Source organism: Hevea brasiliensis, chromosome 1, assembly GCF_030052815.1.
Source record: "Hevea brasiliensis isolate MT/VB/25A 57/8 chromosome 1, ASM3005281v1, whole genome shotgun sequence".
Lineage (NCBI taxonomy): Eukaryota > Viridiplantae > Streptophyta > Magnoliopsida > Malpighiales > Euphorbiaceae > Hevea > Hevea brasiliensis.
Genome location: NC_079493.1, coordinates 29,817,587 through 29,827,643, shown reverse-complemented (window position 1 = coordinate 29,827,643; position 10,057 = coordinate 29,817,587).

The window sequence follows — 10,057 nt, the reverse complement described above, 5'->3', positions numbered from 1 at the left end:
ATAATATAAATAATTTTATATATTACATTTAATCGCAAAAAATCTTAAATTTTAAGAATTAAAATTAAAAAAAAATTAATTAATAAATATTAAGATAATATTATAAATAATAATAATTAAAAGAAAAATAAAAAAAATTAAATAAAAATTAATATAAAAAAATTATTAATAAAATATGATACATAATAAATTTAAAAAAAAAATATTTCACTATTTTGATAACATCTTTCTATTTTATATACATATATTACATGCTCTTTAGTAAGAATGATATCATCAACACGTGCCACTTTTATTGGTCAACACAAATATGCCATACGACATCATATATATATATATATATATATGACATCATGTCACGTGGATAAAAGTAATAAAAGTATTAAATTTAATTTTTATAACGATAAAATATTTTTCTTTTACTTGACCGTTTTAATTCAATGACCATAAATTGGTCACAATGATAATAACAATAAGCATTAATTAATATTAAAAAGTGAAATAAAAAAATATTAAATTATTAACATAAAAATAATAAATATTAATTATAAATAAGTAAAATCTCAAAATTTTATTTTTATAACTTTTTTTGTAAATTACACTTTTTATTTTTAAATTTTTTAATAAAAATTTCATAATAAAAATAATAAAAATATAATAATATAACAAAAATATTTTAACATTAATTAAATTATATGATGACTAATTATAAAATCACAAATTAATTATCAATTTTTTAAATTAATAATCATTAGTAACTTTTTACTATAATTGTTGTTGTCATATTTTAAATTATTTTTTATTTTTAACTATTATTATTATTATTATTATTATTATTATTATTATTATTATTATTATTGTGGATGGTGACATTGGTAAAAAATAGTTTTATATAAATAAATTTATAAAAAAATAATATAAATAATTTTATATATTACATTTAATCACAAAAGATCTTAAATTTTAAGAATTAAAATTTTAAAAAAAATTAATTAATAAATATTAAGATAATATTATAAATAATAATAATAAAAAAATAAAAAAAATTAATAAAAATTAATATAAAAATATTATTAATAAAATATAACACATGATAAATTTAAAAAAAAAATACTTCATTATTTTGATAACATCTTTCTATTTTATATGCATATATTACATGCTCTTTAGTAAGAATGATATCATCAACACGTGCCACTTTTATTGGTCAACACAATTATGCCATACGACATCACATATATATATATGACATCATGTTACGTGGGTAAAAGTAATAAAAGCATTAAATTTAATTTTTATAATGGTAAAATATTTTTTTTTTTGATCATTTTAATTTAATGATCATAAGTTGATCATAATAATAATAATAATAATAATAATAAACATTAATTAATATTAAAAAGTGAAATAAAAAAATATTAAATTATTAACATAAAAAATAATAAATACTAATTATAAATAAGTTAAATCTCAATATTTTATTTTTATAATTTTTTATGTAAATTATACTTTTTATTTTCAAATTTTTTAACAAAAATTTCATAATAAAAATAATAAAAATATAATAATATAATAAAAATATTTTAACATTAATTAAATTATATGATGACTAATTATAAAATCATAAATTAATTATTAATTTTTTAAATTAATAATCATTAGTAACTTTTTACTATAATTGTTATTGTTGTCATATTTTAAATTATTTTTTATTTTTAATTATTATTATTACTATGGATGGTGACATTGGTAAAAAATAGTTTTATATAAAAAAAATTATAAAAAAATAATATAAATAATTTTATATATTACATTTAATCGCAAAAGATCTTAAATTTTAAGAATTAAAATTTTAAAAAAAATTAATTAATAAATATTAAGATAGTATTATAAATAATAATAATTAAAAAAAAATTAAATATAAATCGATATAAAAAAATTATTAATAAAATATGACACATAATAAATTTAAAAAAAAATATTTCATTAAATTAAAATTTAAAATAATTCAATTAAAATCTAATGATAATAAAATATAGATAATTAAAATATTAATTATAATTGTATTCGTTATATAATTATAATGAAATAAAATATTAAAAAGTTTAAGAAATATTAAATAATAAATTTATAAAAAAATAAATATTAAATAAATATTAATTAAATATATTTACATAAATAACTTTTGATAATAATAACTAATAACTTTTGAAAGAAATAATAAAAAAAAGTAAATTAAAAAAAGATTTGAGAACACTTATGTGAAATGAAAATACTTAATGAGAAATGAGTGATTGTTATGTATAAAATATTTCATATGACATACTATATATAGACAAACAAATAAAAATTATTTAAATAAAAATTTAATTTTATAATTAAATATTATTTAATTAAAAAGATAATAAAAAATATTTAAATTTAATTTTTATATCAGTAAAATATTTTTTATTTACTTGTGGTTTTAATTCAATGGCCATAATCATAATAACAATAATTATTAATTAATCTTAGAAAGTGAAATAAAAAATATTAAATTATTAACATAAAAAATAATACAAACTAATTATAAATAAGTTAAATCTCTATATTTTATTTTTATAACTTTTTACGTAGACTATATTTTTTATCTTTCAAATTTTTTAACAAAGATTTCGTAGTAAAAATAATAGAAAATATAATAATATAATAAAAATATTTATTAAAGATATGAAATAATTTAAAATTTATTAAATTATATGATAGCTGATTAAGAGATCACAAATTAATGACTATTTTTTAAAATTAATGACAATTAGTGATTTATTATTATTATTATTATTATTATTATTGTTAATGTATTTTAAATTACTTTTTATTTTAAACTATTATTATTGTTATTATTATTATTATGGATGGTGACATATGGTAAATAATATTTTTATATAAATAAATTTATAAAAAAATAATATAAATAATTTTATATATTATATTTAATTATAAAAGGTCTTAATTTTTAAAAATTAAAATTTAATAAAAATAATAATTTAAATTATAAATATTGGGGTAATATTGTAAATAAAAATAATAATTTAAAAAATAAAAAAATTAAATAATAATTAACATAAAAAAATTATTAATAGAAGGTAATATGTGATAAACTCTTTAAAAAAGTACCATATGATACCATTTTAAAAATACTTTTTTCTGTGTGTGTATATATATATATATATATATATATATATATATATATATACTCTTTAATAAGAAAATGATTTGTTTTGCAGTGAGTAAAAAAAAAAAAAAATAAAAAAAAAAAAAATAAAATAATAAAAAAAAATTTTTTTTTTTTTTTTTTAAACGAGGCATTAAGCTAAAAACAATGAAAATTATAATATATCTCTATAATCAGAGGAGAAGAAAAAAAATCAAATTAGTCAGAGGAGGAACGACAAAAAAAAAAAATAAGTATTTAAAGAGTTTAATTTTTTTTTTTTTTTTTTAAAAAATACAAATAACCATAACACTTATATATAAATAAAATTCTTATATTTATTTCTTGAATTCGTTTCCAGGTAAGTGTTGCATCAATTAATTAGGAATATCGTCCTTTGAAACGTATGTCCTGTCTATCTACACTAGAACGAAGAAGTCGTTTGGCCGCATACCGTATGCGGCTATATAAACCCAAACTATGCTGCACTGCGCATGGAACAGCAAGACTTCTCATATAATCTTATTCAGCGTTTGACTTCGGAGAGGCCAAACACGCCCTAATCAGTTTCATTGTGGGCTTGACAAGTGCAAAATCATGTTCCAACTTCCAATCTAACAATATCATGTGGTCGACAAAATATTTTCCCAAAAGAAAAGTGTTAACGTGTGCAACAGACCAAACAACAAGATGTGCCCATTTCTCTATAACTCCAACAGCCAGCAAGTAAACAACTTCTATTAGTCACATCTCTGAAGCAACGAGGAAACATTGGAAAATTTTACGGCAATATGTTTGATTTTGCCCCCCAGAAGTTTAATTTATTTTATTTTTAATTTTTTTATTAAATTAATAAAAAATTTAATTTTAAATTTAATTTAATTTAAAAATTAAAATTTGTGCTTAAATTTCTTAATTTTCTAATAAATAAATTAATTTCTTAATTTAAATTCAATGGTCAAATGGTCAAACAAATGCTGCACTTCAATGCCACTATTTACAAAGATTGGAATTGGATAGTGTTTCACACTTAACAGATCAAAAACCTAACTGAAATTAACAAATCTCTCTACCAACCATTAATTCAAATATAATTTTGCTTTTTGGGTTGTGTTTGGATTTTAGAATTTAAATTTAATTTTGAATTTCAAATATTTGACTTAAAATTTAGAATTTAAAATTCATAAATTTAAAAATCTTTTATTTGGCTAAACAATTTTCAAGCTATTTTTTTAGAACTAAACAAATTTTCAATTCATTTTTTTAGAATTAAACAATTTTTCAAGCTATTTTTTTTCTTTGGTATTGTTCATACAAACAATAGCCCTTCTCAATCATATTAAACAATTTTTTTTTAAATGTTGTTTTAAATAAATATACTTAAAAAAATATTTTTTAGTAATGAAGTTTTAATATATAAAAATAGTAAATTTTACTTATTTATTTCAAATATGCATTCTACTAATACTAAATGACTGATATTAATTACTCTCATTATAATTAATTGAAATATTTATTAATAAGAATATACATTAAATATATAATATTCAAAAACTAATAAATTAACTACTTTTTAAAAAGGAATTGAATTTCAATTTGAGACAAATAAAAGAAAAGCTTATTTTCATAAAATAAAAGAAATAAGAATTTTTATCAATTAATAATTTTATTTTTATTATTAATTAAATTTTATAAAAAAATAATGGTAACAATTTGCAACATCATGCAAGTAATTTCGATTGTATTTTTAATAAAATAACTTATTTTCTTTTATTTGGTTATAATAATAAAAAATAAAGGAAAATTATTTTTCACCATGGGCTCCATTAAAAAAAAAATAAGGGCACATTTCTCTATATTGCCCGAGTATGAGTTGTGAAGTCGAAATGTGATCCTTAAGCCACACTCACATGGATAAATTATATAATAAATCAGTGATTTTATATAATATATCTTACATGAAATAACAATTCAATATATAAGTGTAATTAAAATTAGAAAGTATAATTAGTTTAAAAAATTTAATAAAATTTAAATTATAAAATTGAATAATTAAAATCACTTATTTTTAGTGATATATATATATATACTAGTCATATAAGGCAAAGTTTGAAGATATACCCTCTCGCCTGGTCTCTTGAGGCATATCCCTAGCAGGCTTGCCCTCCACCATTGGTCCCACCAAAGCAACTCCTCTCTCCATTAAGCCCTGATAGATGTTTACATCCCGAGTGATCAAAGGGGCCACACGAAAACGGCCCCTTTCAGCCAAGCTCTTTAGCTTAGCAATTGCGATTCGTTCATGTCATACAGTCCGACCTCCCCCTTCCTCAACTTCACATTCAATGACTTAAGGAGACCTTGTCTCTGTCATTGCCTCGCCACAATATCAAGGTTGAGTTGGGGTCAGAAAAAATTTATTGCGTACAGGGTCAGTGGGAGTGGGTTTGAGAACAATTGCCATTTTTATTCACTATATTGCATATTACTTATGTGTATATAGTTTAGTTTAGGACTAACTATGTGAAAACCCATATACAATTATTATTTATTATTATTTTATTTTAATTAGCTAACAATAATTTAATATATTTATAAAAAATATATATTTTATTAGATGGTCTGCTTATTTATTTTTAGATATATATATATATATATATATATATATATATATATATTATTTTTGAAATTTAATATATATCTGCAATCTGAACAACCCAGTTCAATAATAACTCTTATCCCATTCTACACCTAATAGAACTCTTGAAATATATATATACCCTAATCATCTCTTCTACTAAACTTTGCTCTCAAAACCTGTTTGTCACCTCCTTTTCCTACCAAATACTCTCAACAGGTATTTTCATAATCTTTTATTTATTATTATACATATACATTTATATATAAATTTACGATTTATAATTTGATGTGCAAAAATAATTCTTAAATTTTTATTTTTCAATTCATCACCTTGGATTATGTTTTCAAAGTAAAAATTTCCGTTCTTTGTTCAATAATTGGTGAATTTAATTTTTATTTTCTCTCCTTAAACTGTTGCAACTATTTTATAAATTAATTTTTCTTCTCTTTGACTACTGGTACCGAATTGGATTGATCATAATTACTGTGAGAAAATATCTTTAAATTTATATATATATATATATATATATATATATATATATATATATATATATATATATATATATATATCGGCAGAAATTGAAGCGTCCATCCCTGTAGTGCTTCCCCGTCCCATCACTGTTCATTATATATATATATATATATAGACTTCGGTGCTTCCCCGTCTCACCACTGTTCATTACTGTTCATTATATATATATGGACTCCGGTGCTTCCCCGTCCCATCCCTGTTCATCTTCGGTGCCTCACTGTTCATCCCTATATATATATATATATATAAAAGTTATTTTATTCTATTATTATTTAATATTTTTCTTTTATATTTTGGGTATGTAGGAGATTCAAATATTAAGTCAGTCAGTTGAAATTGTCTCTCTTCCATTGAAAATAATTATTGTCTTGAAGGTTTCAGGTGAGTGGTAATTATAGTACATGGCACCGTTTTTGTCCCTTTTAAAATTTCTTAGCATTAAGTTTGTTATTAAATGAAATTTTAAATCAATATTTTAATAATGATTTTATATGTGATTTTCTAGAGTTTTATTTTATTATTGAATTTTATCTCGGTTTTTATTAAATAATTGATTTTGTCAACTATCTCTGCATTAGACCCATTAGGATTTCGGGAACAGGCCTTTAATGTATTTATATTGATTGATATTTGACTATAAAATTTACCGATGTGTTACTGAATTGATTTGAGATTGATTTGATTTTATTGAATTGATTTGAGATTGATTTGATTTTATTGACTCTCTGAACCTATTGAAATACTCTATTGGAATTGCACTATCAGTTATTAATTGCTATCTGAAATTTTTTAATGATTTTGATTGATTTGTACAAATTGGTTTTCTGTTTTGAATTGGTACCTGTGCCCAGTATCTGTTCTGTTATCTGGCCCCGCCGTGTGGACTATCACGGTATTAGGTTGCATTGTCGAGTCATGCATCATTGCAGTTTATGGTTTGCATTAGTATCATATGCATTGATATCTGTGAAGGAGGAGGAAAGTATCTGATATCTGGTAGCGCGCTTACCATCTGGCCTTTGGTGATGTGGGGTATCATCACCCTGGTGCACTGTACCATAAAATTTTTATTGAATGAATTTCTTATATATATATGTTTTATGAAGTTATTTTATTAATGATTTTTGACAGCATGAGCATGATTTTATTGAATATAAAATTTATTGTGAAATTAATCAAGCGTCTGCCTGTTCCTATTCCGTTGTGTGCTATAATTATCATTCACTGAGCATCTAGCTCAAACCACGTTTTCTCTGTCTGTTATCTGTTTCAGATCAGTAGAATTCTGCAGCTGATCCAAATATTCAGTCAATTTTCTGGAGAGGGACAACTTTGATTTATTCTCATGGTATGCCCGAATTCGTGTTTTCTCGGGCTAATAATTAGTTTGGTTTATTGAACAGTTTAAGTTTTTATTGAAATCTGTAGAGACTCCGCAGTTTACCTATGGGATATTTATTATGTTTATTCAGCATTTTGTTTATTTAGATTTTGTCTATTTTTGGGATTAGTAAGTGACAATATATTCATTCAAGATACTCTGATAAGGCTTGCATGATTTAAGAATACTTAAATTATGCGCCGGTCACGGTTCAGAATTTTGGGTCGTGACAAAGTTGGTATCAGAGCTCGGTTAAGGTCTAGTAAACTTGCGGAGCATAGGATCCTTAACGTCTTTTCAGTTTATCATTGCTTCAGATATCTGCGTCCTTCGTACTTTTTCACCTGTCTTAATTTGGCACACATTTTCAAATTTAATACTTGTTTATTAAAATGAATAAGTGCCTGAGTCTGTTAAACGTAAGAGGAGAGCTTGGGTCAAGGGTCTTAATGGTGCAAACCTTGATCCAACAAGGGAGGTACCCCCTCAAACTATTAATCAGACATCTGAACAGACGCCTATGGCTAAGACTAGGGCACAACCATTCCTTTGTTTCTTCATACTTTTTCACGATATTTAGTACACCACCTATTTTGTTAGAGTATCCTTTATCTGTATGAACACCTATGGGGAATACAATAGACACTGATATGGTGTATAGGGGATGTATAGTGCACATTGGAGATAGGGAATTAGCTGCAGATCTTGTTTCTTTGGATATGTTTGAGTTTGATGTGATTTTAGGCATGGATTGGTTAGCCACTTATCACGTTTCATTGGATTGTTATAATAAAGTTGTACTCTTTAAAATTCCTGGGGAGGCAGAATTTCAATTTCAGGGAGATCGCAGTATGGCCTTTAGTAATCTTATCTCCATAGTGAGTGCTAGACGATTATTACGAAAGAGGTGTAAAGGGTATCTAGCTTATGTTAGAGATGTTCAGGTAGAAGGTGCAGATTTGGAGAATGTTGCAGTGGTTAAGGAGTTTCCTGATGTGTTTCCAGAAGATTTATCAGGTTTACCCCCGGAGCAAGAGGTAGAGTTTGGTATAGACTTAGTTCCTGGAACTGAGCCCATATCTATGCCACCTTATCGTATGGCACCCGCAGAACTTAAGGAGTTGAAGGAGCAACTACTGGACCTACTAGATAAGGGGTTTATTCGCCCTAGTGTTTCTCCATGGGGTGCTCCTGTGTTATTTGTACGGAAGAAGGATGGGTCTTTGAGAATGTGCATTGATTATAAGCAATTGAATAAGGTAACTGTGCGTAATAAGTATCCTCTTCCACGCATAGATGACCTGTTTGACCAACTTTAAGGTGCAAAGTATTTTTCCAAGATTGATCTTCGATCTGGGTATCATCAATTGAGGATCAAGAAAGAAGACATACTCAAGACGGCCTTTAGGACTAGGTATGGACACTATGAATTTCTTGTAATGTCTTTTGGTCTTACCGATGCTCCGGCCGCTTTTATGGATCTCATGAATAGAGTTTTCAAGCCTTTCTTAGATCAATTTGTTATAGTGTTCATCGATGACATTCTAGTGTACTCAAAGAGTAAGGAGGAGCATGAGCAGCATTTGAGAATTGTCCTTCAGACCTTACGAGAACACAAGCTATATGCCAAGTTCTCAAAATGTGAGTTCTGGTTAGATAGTGTGGCTTTCCTAGGCCATACAGTATCGAAGGATGGGGTGTGCGTTGATAAGAAGAAAGTTGAGGCAGTGCTTCATTGGCCTAGACCCACAACTGTGTCAGAGATTCGTAGTTTCTTGGGTTTAGCAGGGTATTATAGACGGTTTGTTCAAGACTTCTCTCATATTGCAGCACCTTTAACTAAGTTGACATAGAAGAATGTGAAATTTCAGTAGTCTGAGGCTTGTGAAAAAAAAATAAAGTTTTCAGGAGATTAATTATAAGTAAGTCAAATCACTATATTTTATTTTTATAACTTTTTATGTAAATTACACTTTTTATTTTTAAATTTTTTAACAAAAATTTCATAATAAAAATAATAAAGATATAATAATATAATAAAAATATTTTAACATGGCTAATTATAAAATCACAAATTAATTATCAATTTTTTTTAAATTAATAGTCATTAATAACCTTTTACTATTATTGTTGTCATATTTTAAATTATTTTTTATTTTTAACTATTATTATTATTATTATTGTTATTAGTGATATTGGTAAAAAATAGTTTTATATAAATAAATTTATAAAAAAATAATATAAATAATTTTATATACTACATTTAATCACAAAAAATTTTAATTTTTAAAAATTAAAAATTTAAAAACAT